The sequence below is a fragment of the Bos indicus x Bos taurus genome, chromosome 27 (genome assembly GCF_003369695.1).
Source record: "Bos indicus x Bos taurus breed Angus x Brahman F1 hybrid chromosome 27, Bos_hybrid_MaternalHap_v2.0, whole genome shotgun sequence".
Classification (NCBI taxonomy): domain Eukaryota; kingdom Metazoa; phylum Chordata; class Mammalia; order Artiodactyla; family Bovidae; genus Bos; species Bos indicus x Bos taurus.
In genome coordinates this window covers 14,953,455-14,965,925 of record NC_040102.1, presented here as the reverse complement: position 1 = coordinate 14,965,925, position 12,471 = coordinate 14,953,455, and the positions used below count along the sequence as shown (strand labels likewise).

The following is a 12,471-nucleotide window of genomic DNA, read 5'->3' as shown; positions in this document are numbered from 1 at the left end:
CCAGTGTTCTTGCCTGGAGAATCCCAGGGACAGGGGAGCCTGGTGGGCTTCCGTCTATGGGGTCGCACAGAGTCGGACACGACTGAAGCGACTTAGCAGACCTTCTAACACGTTCTGTGTAATGCAAGAGAAACTACAGTTCCCGTGGGGCTCTGCTCCTGGGGGCCCCGCCTCTACCCGTGCGCCTGCGCATTCTGAGCGCAGACTACAACTCCCAGGATGCATCGTGCTGCCGCTCTCGCCGCTCTACTTCCTGCCGGGGCGTGTCCTGAGCAACAGTGGCTCCGCGAGTCCAAGAAAAGTTAAAGATGGGTGGAGTTTGTGGGCTGCGTGGGAAGCTGTTGGGCGCCGCTTATTTTTTTCGATCACACAAAACCTTTGCTGATCTACAGCGAAGTGTACTGGTGCGCGGCTGCCTGGATTTGTGGTGTGCACGGGCTTGACTTCTCAACTGGGAGAAGAGTCTTTCAGGCACCTGCACAGGTGGTCGCGGCCTGCGTTGGTCCTCGCCATCAGCTGTTCCTTGAAGCTGTCCGACATCGCTCCGAGGGCGTGGGAGAGGCTGACAATCCTGGGTTTTCTTGGAGTGATGGATTGTTTTTTTCAATCTTTATATTTTCGCGGGAAATTAGAAGACTCCAGAGGAGACTTCAAGTCAGATATTTTTACCCTAGTAATCCACGCGCGCTTCTTGATAGATTGTTCCTATAGTTTTGTAGTTTGTTTTGGTTGGGCCTGGGATTTCTATTTTCGTAATATTTCAACTCCTGATTGTTACTGTGCTCTGAAAACAGAAGCGTGGAGGAATGCCTGTATTTAAAGCGAATAGGAAGTCTCCTAAGTAATCACTTGACTAACAATTTTAATATATATAATTAATAAATGTAATATGACAATAAATGTAATGCGTGGGAAACTACAGCCTCCACCCCCCCCCCCCAACCCCCCGCTGGAAACAGAAACGTTCCAGTTCAAGAGTGGGGAATATCAGAGAGAAATGGGTTGAAGAGTGAATGGTGGGTGGGAGGTGAACAATTACAGGTAACCATAAAGTGCGTTTTTAAAAAATGTGTTCTTGAGGAGAAAGCTGGATTCCCAGCTCTGGTATTTATTAACTGTAATTTCATCCAGGTTAGTTTGCCTCTTTGAATCTCAGTCTCCTAGTCTGTGAAATAAAGATGAATTTTCCTTTCCTCCCCATATGTTTTTGTGAAGGCAAGTTAAAGTATGTGAACATAGTTCTTAAACTCCATAATTACCCCAAAGTGAGTTGGTAATGATAGTTATGTGGCAAGTGTAATGAAAGGCCAGGGCAACTAGGAATGCTAGTTAAAAGTTGAAACTGGGGACCACGGGTCAAGGCTGAAGAGTAAAGCAAATGAGTCTGGGAAGAGCTGAGAATCGGGGAGAGACAGATGGGTCAGTTGGCAATATCTATGACTTGTCGCTGAGCTTAAGGAAGGTAGGAGCCACATCTGTGTTGTTCACACTGGTCTGCATGATGCCTAGCATGGTGTCCAACATATGAGGCCTTTGCTCTTGCCTTCCCTCTGCCTGGAACACTCTTACCCCATATATCAGTCAGGGTTCTCCAGAGAAACAGCCAGTAGGATGTATGTATGTATGTGTGTGTGTTTATGGTGTGCATGCACTCAGTTGTGTCTGACGCTTTGCGACCCCATGGACTGTAGCCGTCCAGGCTCCTCTGTCCACGGGTTTCTCCAGGCAAGAATACTGGAGTGGGTTGCCGTTTCCTTCTCCAGGGGATCTTTCTGACCCAGGGATTGAACCTGCATCTCCTGCTTCTCCTGCATTGCCAGGTGGATTCTTTACCACTGAGTTGCCTGGGAAGATCAGAACAACCCTGTATACTAAGTATTGTTATTCTCAGTTTACAGATGAAAACACTGAGACCCAGAGACATGAGATAATCTGCCCAAAGTCACACAGCGAAGTAAAAGGGCAAAGGGAAGGCAAACTGGATCTGTGTATGCTGCTTCTTCACTACTTCTTCCACCTCATGGATATGAACTCTGAAATCCTTCCTTTTTCTCCCCTACGATCCACTGTCCTTCCACCCTTCCAAAGAGTCTGTTCAGGAATACTTCAGGATGAGACCCTCCATTTATTCTGCAAGTATTTACTGACTGCCCACCTTCATATTCGCTTTGGTCACTCACAAAGATTTCTCGAGGGCCTACTGTGTGTTAGGTACTGGTGGGGGTGCTGAGGATACATCGGTGAAAAACCCACACATCACTGTGCTGTGGAGCTTACATTCTACAAGGGGCAGAAAGATAGTAAACTAATAAAATATAGAGTGATGGGTTCAAGATAATAGGTGCTAAGGGCAACGTAAGAAAAGAGGAAGATAGGTATGTAAGGCTATCTGTGTGGAGGGCTACGATTTTCAATGTTATAAAAACACAATATTGAGCAAAGATTTTCCAGGATATGATGGTCAGCTTTATGTGTCAACTTGGCTGAACTATAGTACTTGGTTATTTAGATGAGCAACACTCATCTAGGTGTTGCTGGGAAGCTATTTTGGAGCTGTGGTTAACATCTATAAGTTGTGTGGGAGTCAACCCTCCATAATGGGTGGGGGTATGAGGGGGAGACTCATCCAGACATTTGAAAGGCCTTGAAAGCAAAACTGAGGTTTTGCTGAAATAGAAGTTCTGCCTCAAGACTGAAACATCAGTTCCCACCCAAGTTTCCAACCCACCTTAGAGATTTCAGACTTGCTAAGCCCCCACAACTACAGAAGCCAATTCTTTAAAAGAAAACTCTTAGTGTACCTTATGTGTGCGTGTGTGTGTGTGCGCATCTACCATATGTGCATATATGGGTGTATACTGTACATATAGAGTACATATGCATGTATGTATAATGCATACACATATATGAGATGCTGAACACACACTCAGGGTTGTTCCAATAATGAGGAACTTAAAATAGGTTTAGCTTAGGACCTGCCACAGTGAGCATGTAAGAGATAGCTATTGTTAATATCATCATTATCATTCAGTATCAGAGTAAGGACCTTCATAAGAATCATTAAAGTAGACTAAAAGTATAAGACTTAAGGGCCTGTAAGCTTGGGATGCTAAAGTCTGAAGTGACATTAATATACAAGTTTGGGTCCTGCAGAGAGTAAGGGGCATATTACATTTTAGGTCAGGGTCCTTTAATTTTTTTTAAAACAGGATGAACATCTTGTAGTGTATGTAGTCCAGAAAACAGATTAATTGACACCAAACCCTTCATTTTGCCCCAAGCTGCCATTTTAACTGCAGGGTTAATTGGTTCCAGGTCAGAGGCCCCATTCACTTGCTTCCTACCAACACTTGAGAGAAAAATGTACATTTTAACTGAGATGTTTTCTCACCAGGGTTCTTTTGTTTTCCCCTGAGGTCGTTGCTTTGGGCAACAAGAGAAATGCTAGATTCCAAAAAAGCTTTATATCTACCCTGACCCAACTCCACGGTAATTATTACCACATACAGCTACAAGCATTTTTTTTTTTTTTTAAATTTTATTTTATTTTTAAACTTTACATAATTGTATTAGTTTTGCCAAATATCAAAATGAATCCACCACAGGTATACATGTGTTCCCCATCCTGACCCCTCCTCCCTCCTCCCTCCCCATACCCTCCCTCTGGGTCGTCCCAGTGCACTAGCCCCAAGAGGAAATACACACGTTGAAACCAATACACATCTTGTTGATTACCTATTGATATTATACAAACAATTTCTAGTTTTGATCCCCTCTGATAAAACATAATAGTTTTTATGATATGTGGGTTGTGTGTTCATCAGAAAAATACTAATTTTGAAAAATATAGTGTGGACCTGGTCATTCTATGACATCATGTCTGATTTTAACTTCTTAAGAGGGAAACATTTACAGTCACAAGCCAAGTAGATTTCATGCAGAAGACAGATGAAGGCCGGATGTTTGAGGTTTTTCTTCTGGTCTTTTTGCTTCCCGTAGTATCTGACTACAGCTAGTTATAACGTTTCATGTTTGTTTAAGGAGTGGGCAGATTGTGAAAAAATAGACAGTTGGCTGCAGCATTCTGAGCTGTGTTTTGTTTCTTGATTTCTGCTTTGCTCACTTGTTATAAGAAATAAACGAAAGTGTTTAAGAATGATAGATTCTTTCAGCAGTTCTTTTTTTAACCCCAGGTCATTTCTTCACATAGGGAAGACTATGGAATTTGGAGTAACATTTATTTTTGAGTATCATCCAATTTGGGATGGCTGACTTTGGTGGGGAACAAGGGTCACCTTGACCTTCCTTCAAGATTATAAAATAATTTCTTGTCTAAATGTTAGGGGTGGGACAAAAAGGGATCATCGTTCTGTGCTGTTTCCCAAATGAAAAGAAATGGATTTAAATGGAGCTCCTCCTTGCTTTTCTGTGTATTTTGTTTTCGACATGTTTATAATAAAGAATCAAAACAGTGCTTTCACATGTATTATTTTCAAATTAAGGGTAATTAAATGTCACTTTAATTCAATGTCAAATTAAGAAGGATTGATACAATACTGCTTCTGTTTTATGTTTTGGTTTTTTGGCCACAAGGCACATGGGATCTTACTTAGCTCCTGACCAGGGATTGAACCTGTAACCCCTGCCTTGGAAGGCAGTGGTCTAAAGGTCTTAACCACTGGACAGTCAGAGAAGTCCCTGTCATAGACACAGACAAATTGATAACAGAGCAGAATGAAGATACCAGAAGTATTTCTAAATACATATGGACAATTGATTTTAACAAAGGTGTAAAAGGGAATGCTGTGAAGAAAGAGTGGTCTTTCTACCCAATAGTGCTGCAATTAGATGCAAAAAAAAGCAAGCAAGAAAAAGGACTTCAATCTAAATGTTCAGTTGCTCATTTGTTTATAACTTTGCAACCCCATGGACTGCAGCACGCCACGCTTCCCTGTCCTTCACTAATCTAAATATCTCACACAATATACAAAATCAACTCAAATGGATTATAGACAAATGTGAAACCTAAAACTGTGAATCTACTAGAAGAAAACATAGGATAAACATCTATGACGTTGAATTTGGCACAGATTTCTTAGCTACAACACCAAAAGAACTATGCATAAAAATTGATAAATTGTCCACATCAAAATTAAAATTTCTGCTCTTAAAAGACACTGTTAAGGGAGAAGGGATCGTTGGGGAGTTTGGGATGGACATGTACACCCTGCTATGTTTTAAATGGATAGCTGACAAGGACCTACTATATAGCACATAGAACTCTGTTCTGTGTTGTATGGTCACCTGGGTGGGAAGGGAGTTTGGGGAGAATGGATACATGAATAGGTATGGCTGGGTCCCTTCACTGTTCACCTGAAACTGTCTCAACATTATTTGTTAATTAGCTATACCCCAATTCAAAATAAAAAGTTAAAAAAAAAATCCAAGTGTAGGCACCTCAGAACCACCTTCCACATGAAAAAAAAAAACAACAAAAAAACGATAAATGTATTTTTTTAAATAAACTTTCTAAGAAATCCTTTCCAAAAAAACCCACGCTGTCAAGAGAATGAAAAGACTGGGTTAAAAATTTGTAAATTGCATCCAATAAAGAATATACATCCAGGATAAAAAAAAAAACCTCTCAGAACTCAACAATAAGAAAACAATTTTAAAAATGGGCAAAGATTTGACTAGATGCTTCACCAAAAAAAAAAGTTGGACACGACTGAGCAACTGAACTAAACTTCACCAAAAAATGTTTCTGGATGGCAAATAAGCACATGAAAAGATGCTCAATTTCATTAGTCAGTAGAAAAATGCAAATTAAAACCATAATAAGAAACCACAACTGTTGGAATGGTAAAAAAAAAAAAAAAAAAAAAACAATAAAATCTGACTACATCCCAAGTGATGATTAGGATGTGGAACTCTGCTCTGTTGCTGGTGGGAATGTGAAATTGTACAAACACCCTGGAAACGATTTTGCATTTGGTTTGGACCAGACATTCCATTCTAGATATTTACCCAGGATAAATGAAAGCGTATTTCTATACAAAGACTTGTACATCATTGTTTATGGCAGCTTTACTTATAATAGCCCCAGATTGGAAATAATGCTAGTGTCTATCAACAGGTAAATGAGTAATCAAACTGGTGTACAAATAAATGATATTCAGCAATAAAAAGGATAGAAACGTTTGTACATGCTGCAACATGGATGAATCTCACAAATATTGTGGTACATACAAGAAGACAGACAGAAAAGAGTACCTATTGAATGATTTCATTTATGAAAATTCTGGCAAATGAACACAAAGTGACAGAAAGCAAATCAGTGGTTGCCTGGGGAGTCAGGGATGGGAGGGAAGGGATAGGGTGGTATGTTTATTATCTTCAGTGTGGTGAGAGTTTCGTGGGTACATCATACGCCCACTGTACATCATTAAATTGTACATAGGAAATACATAGACTTTACTGTCTGCTAGGTATATTGTGTGCTCGGTCACTCAGTTGTGTCCGACTCTCTGCAGCCCCATGGACTGTCGCCCACCAAGCTCCTCTGTCCATGGAATTTCCAAGCAAGAATCCTAAAGTGGGTTGCATTCCTACTCCAGTGGATCTTCCCCACCCAGGGACTGAACCTGCATCTCCTGCGTCTTCTGCGTTGGTAGGAAGATTCTTTACTCCTGAGCCACCTGGGAAGCCTGTGCTGGTTATAGCTTCAATAATTTGCAACCTTCTGCTGTTCTCTTTCAGGGAGTTTGGGGGTAATGGGCAGGTGAAAGAAATAGCGAACTTAGAAGAGGTTATGAGATCAAGCGAGGATTTTGGTCTTTTATGAAGCTGGGATATGCCACAGCATGTTTAGACGCTGATGAGCAGAGACAACAAACAGATGCAAGAGTAAGAGGACCTGCCAGAGCCCTTGAGTGGGCAGGAAAGTCTGGGCTGGTATCCTGTGTGCGAGGGAGGCCTGGGCCTGGGAGAAGAGGACAGCTCATCCACAACGGGAGACAAGACAGACAAGGGTGGGGCTTGCTTCATACGCCACACTGGCTCTTTGTTAGTAATGAAGACGATATCCACAATCACAGCAATGGGAATAGTCAGTAGGTGCCGTATTCATTAATAAAATGAGTCACACCAATTCAGTAGAACTTGATTTTCTTTGGTAAAATTTTCAACCAGGACACCCATGAGCATCTTGTTGGTACAGATTTCTGGGTCTCCTGCTGAGAAAGGGTGATGCCAGCAACCCTAGTTCTCCTTTGAAGCAACACTCCCTTGGTCTGAATTGGAGAAATCAGTTTGATAGAAATAATGAGAAGTCCTCTGCCTGTGTGTTCAGTATAAAATAACACTGCCATTCAAGTCTCCCAGTGTTAGGAATATTTTCATAAGCAAAAATCTCTGTTCTCTGACTCCTGTCCCTTGTCAGTACCATGGCCATCACTCTTGCCACCATTACCTATGCAGCAAAAGCAGCAGCAGCTACCATTTGTTAAGTGGCACCCAGCAGCTCAGCAGTAAAGAATTTGCCACAATGCAGGAGACACGGAGATGTGGGTTCAATCCCTGGGTCAGGAAGATCCCCTGGAGGAGGGCATGGCAACTCACTCCTGTATTCTTGGCTGGAGAATCCCATGGACAGAGGAGCCTGGCGGTCTACAGAGAGTTGGACATGAGTGTAGCGACTGAACAGATATGAAGTGACTGTCTCACTGCATCTTCACAGCAGCCCTGTTGGGTTGATGTGCTATGAGCGCCTGTTAATAGTCGTGAGAAATGAGTCTTACAGAGGTTAGATTATTGTCCAAGGTCACATCTCAGAAGTATCAGAGCCAGAATTAAAATCCAAGTCCGTGTGACTCCAAAACCTTTGCTCTTAACAAGAATTGTATGCAGTACTTACCTCCCCTTCTGAATTCGAAGTCTCACTGGTGAGAGTAGATTACATGCATATTTTCCTCCAAGTCTGATTCACTGCAACCATCACCTTTGGACAATAATAAAGGAACTCAGGAGAATGAAAATAATTTAACATCCTGTCTCAGTAACTGTTTTCATTTTTGTCCATTTCCTTTTGATCCTTATCCACGTGTACATATTTCACATAGCTGTAGATGCAATTTTATATTTTGCTTTTATGGTGAATGTTATACCAGGCATTTTTCTTGTTCCTATTTAGTCTGTAGCAGATGCATAATATTCCATTTCGTTAATGAGCCATGACTTAATTAACAAAATCCCCTGATGAGCAAATCTTATTCTCAGTTTTTCAGTTTTATAAACTATGCAAACTGATTTCCCCCCATCTTTTTGTAATTTTTTTTTTAAAGAATAAATTCCCCACCCCCCCCCCAAGAAAAATAAAGAATTCCCAAGAGTGAGATTACCAAACAAGAATTTGAACATGTTTATGACTTTGGTACTTTGAAAGAGAGTGAAATTAGGAAAGTTTGTACCTTGGATGATGGTAGAAAATTCTCATCACTGGCATGAAGAGATGAATAGTTTAATTATTGTTCAGGAAGACCAGAACTGAAGACAAATGGGGAGTGACTGCTCAAGGGTACAGGGTTTCTTTTTGGGGTGATGAAATGTTCTCGAATTAGATAGTGTTGATGGTTGCATGACTTTGAAAATATGCTAAAAGCAATTCACATGTATACTTGAGAAGGGTGAATTTTTATGGTATGTAAATGTTATCTCAATATAGGGTCGCAAAGACTTTAGTTAGACATGACTGAAGCGACCTAGCAAAAAATTAAAGGCAGAGTTTCAGATTTTCCAAGTAATAGTTTCAGCCCTTGTTCAATCACTCTCAGAGTGTCCTGTATTTGTTTTTATATCTGGGAACAGCATCTCATAGTGCTTAGAAGCATCACCACTTAGCAGCTTCATGACCCTTGCTGAGTGCTGGAGGTTGCGTCCTCTGGAAGCCCACATGGAGATGGAGATTGGGGTGTAGGATGTTTATGAAGGATCGGGACTTATAAAGGCAGGGCCGAAGCAGGGCTGGCTGGAGAAAAAGATGGAAGTGAGCTGCAGGTCTGACATAGCCTCAACCAACCCCGACTATCAATGTCTTGCGCTGGGCTGAAATGGCCAGGCCATTTTACAGAGACTGTGCTAAAGTTTGGTATGTGTTGCCCTGGAAGGGCAGGCTCGCAGGCCAGGTGTGCGCTGCACTTGTGGCTGACCCTGAAGGAGCTGATGGCAGAAGGCTGACCTCTCTGTTCCTCGAAGGTGGGCAACATGACCAGGCCTCCGGGTGCAACATCTCTGTGTCTATCACAGGAAGTTGCTTTAACCTTCTTTGCCTCTGTTTCCTCACCTGTAAAACTGAGATAATATCCATCTGCTAGGATTGTTAGAGAATTAAGCATGGTAACACATTGCTTGCTGGGTGGTTCAGTGATAAAGAACCTGCCTGCCAATGCAGTAGATGTGGGTTCGATCCCTGGCTCAGGAAGATCCCCTGGAGGAGGAAATGGCAACCCACTCCTGTATTCTTGCGTGGGCAGAGGAGCCTGGTGGGCTACAGTTCATGGAGTCGCAAAGAGCTGGACACGAGTTAGTGACTAGACAACAACAGCCCACAGGGAACGCTAAGAATAGTGCTTGTCATATGAGAAAATTTCAAAAAAGACTAGCAGCTACTCTTGTGTATCATTCTATCATTATTTATAATACTTAAACTTTAATACTATACTACTTAAAATATAATAATTATTCAATATAAGTTTATAGTACTAATTATTTAATATATAAATACTGTATATATAGTAATAGTTACTATCATTATTAATGAATAATACAGTCAGTTTTGAAGAATTGTAGAGTATATACTGAGAAGTTTCAGAAGACTTTTTAAATTTTTACTCTTTCTTATGCTAAAAATTTTTTTGATGTGGACCATTTTTAAAGTCTTTATTGAATTTGTTACAATATTAGTTTTATTTTATGTTTTGGATTTTTGGCCACAAGACATATGGGATCTCAGCTCCTCGACCAGGGATCGAACCCATACTCCGTGCACTGGAAAGAGAAATCCCAACTCCAGGCTTCCCTGTCCATCACCATCTCCTGGAGCTTGCTCAAACTGATGGCCCTCGAGTCGGTGATGCCATCCAACCATCTTATCCTTGGTTGCCCGTTCTCCTCCTGCCCCATTCTTTCCCAGCCTCAGGGTCTTTTCCAAGGAGTCGGCTCTTTGAATCAGGTGGCCACGAGTACTGATAAATAGTTGCTGAATAGGAGGAGCTCTCCAATGCAGGGGTTCAAGGGCAGTGGGCCTGGATGTTGCACACAGCACAGCTTGTGCTTTGGTGGGGAGGGCAGCATGAGGCCATGGGTGCTCCGCTTGCAGTTCGGGTGAGGGGAGGGCACCAGGAGAGGAAGGTAGGTGCTTAGAAAGGGAGGAGGAGGAGGAGGGAAAAGAGGAGACTTTGCTTTCAGTTCACTTCAGTCACTCAGTCATGTCCAACTCTTTGCGATCCCATGGGCTGCTGCATGCCAGGCCTCTCTGTTCATCACCAACTCCCGGAGTTTACTCAAACTCATGTCCATTGAGTCGGTGATGCCATCCAACCCATCTTGTCCTCTGTCGTCCCCTTCTCCTCCTGCCTTCAATCTTTCCCAGCATCAGGGTCTTTTCCAATGAGTCAGCTCTTTGCATCAGGTGGCCAAAGTATTGGAGTTTCAGCTTCAGCATCAGTCCTTCCAATAAATATTCAGGACTGTTTTCCTTTAGGAAGAATTGGTTGGATCTCCTTGCAGTCCAAGGAACTCTCAAGAGTCTTCTCCAACACCTCAGTTCAAAAGCATCAATTCTTTCTCAGGTTTCTTTATAAAGAAAGCTGAGCCTTTGCTTAGTGACAGCTTTACCAAGGGCTGACCCTTGGGTACAGCTCTGCTAGAGGAGGAAAGACAGCTTACACTTTTTACTTTTTAATTTTAGAGTCAATTTTAATTGTATCAACATTGCATAGGAGAAAATTTCCAAGTGTTGAAACAGCTTTGCTTTAAAAAAGAAAAAGTCATCATACAGGTAAATGGACTTTGTATGAATTTTAACACGTGTAGATTCATGTAACTAGCAGCACAGTGAAAATACAGAACGGTTCTACCACCATGTAATGTTCCCGGGGATGTATCTGTGTAGTCACGCTCACTTTCGGCAGCCACTGATCTGTTCCCCATCACTATAGTTTGAGACAGCTCTACTTTGAATCATTTTGTCTTTTATCCTCACAGAGTTTGCAAAGACCATGGGGTTTTTGTGTCAGAGAGAGCAGCTGTGTCCTCCATTACTAAGTATGGGATTGGGGGAGGTTAACTTAATGAGGCATGGAAAGAAAAGGAAACATTTATAAGGTCCGGCCCAACAAGGACGTCTGCCTTTGCCATCTCGGATCTCAACCTTACTCAAAAGATCGGAGTAAAGTTAAGGGTTGGTGTGGTGAGGCAGAGGTTAGGCATGCCTGTTCAGTCTCTTCGGTTATGTGTGACTCTTTGCAACCCCACGGACTGGAGCCCGCCAGCCTCCTCTGTCCATGGGATTCTCTAGGCAAGAAAACCGGAAAGTGAAAGAAAGTGAAAGTGAAGTCGCTCAGTTGTGTCTGACTCTTTGTGACCCTATGGAGGCTGTAGCCTACCAGGCTCCTCAGTCCATGGAATTTTCCAGGCAAGAGTACTGGAGTGGGTTGCCATTTTCTTCTCCAAGGGGATCTTCCCAATCCAGGGATCGAACCTGGGTCTTCTGCATTGCAGGCAGACCCTTTACCATCTGAGCCACCTGGGAAGCCCAAGGAAACCGGAGTGGGTTGCCATTTCCTCCTTTAGGAAGTTACTAGTCTAATGAATAATACAGTCAGTTTTGCCCAGACCATGCTGAAGAGTTGTGATGCAGCATATACACCGAGAAGGCTCTGAAGATTTCTTAAAAATATAGAGTTTTAATTTTTTTTAGACCAGTTATAAGTTCACAACAAAACTGATTCACAATGGAAAGGTTACAAGTTACTTGGGGAAAGGAGATAACGGGTTTGGCAAATGAAATGAAATGGGCAAAACGTGAAAGAACCAGCACAGGGTGTGTTTGAGAGAAGATTTTGTTTTCCTTTGTGGGGATGGGGTTGAGACATGGAAAGAGAAAGATTGGGGGAGGTTGAATGCTGTGATCCATAGTGTTTTGGGCAGTTATATGCTGGATAAGGAGGATATTCATAGACATTTCATTGTGTATTATAAAGGAAATCTTCTATGGTACTTTCAAAACATGTGTGAAGTTTTAAGTTGCTTTTCTATTATTTTTGGATAAAATTTACTTATGTCTTCTATTCTTGAGGCAGACTTTGTGTTTATTATGTTATATTCATTGTGATATACGGTTTCATAAATGTGAGATATATATATGTATACACACACACACAGGCTTAATAGATACTGTGGGCCAGGCACTGT

General features: G+C 41.9%; 1 long non-coding RNA gene and 1 other non-coding gene across 2 annotated transcripts in view; both read right to left on the bottom strand.

The window, feature by feature from the left end:
* LOC113884973 overlaps positions 1–12,471 on the bottom strand; it is a 39,317-nt gene that overhangs the window by 19,425 nt on the left and 7,421 nt on the right. The window contains exon 2 of the long non-coding RNA XR_003509076.1: positions 7,916–7,999. This is a non-coding gene — a long non-coding RNA (uncharacterized LOC113884973). The remainder of the gene's footprint in view (positions 1–7,915; positions 8,000–12,471) is intronic.
* TRNAC-GCA lies at positions 11,738–11,809 on the bottom strand. Its single transcript has one exon. It is a non-coding gene; the product is annotated as a tRNA-Cys (tRNA).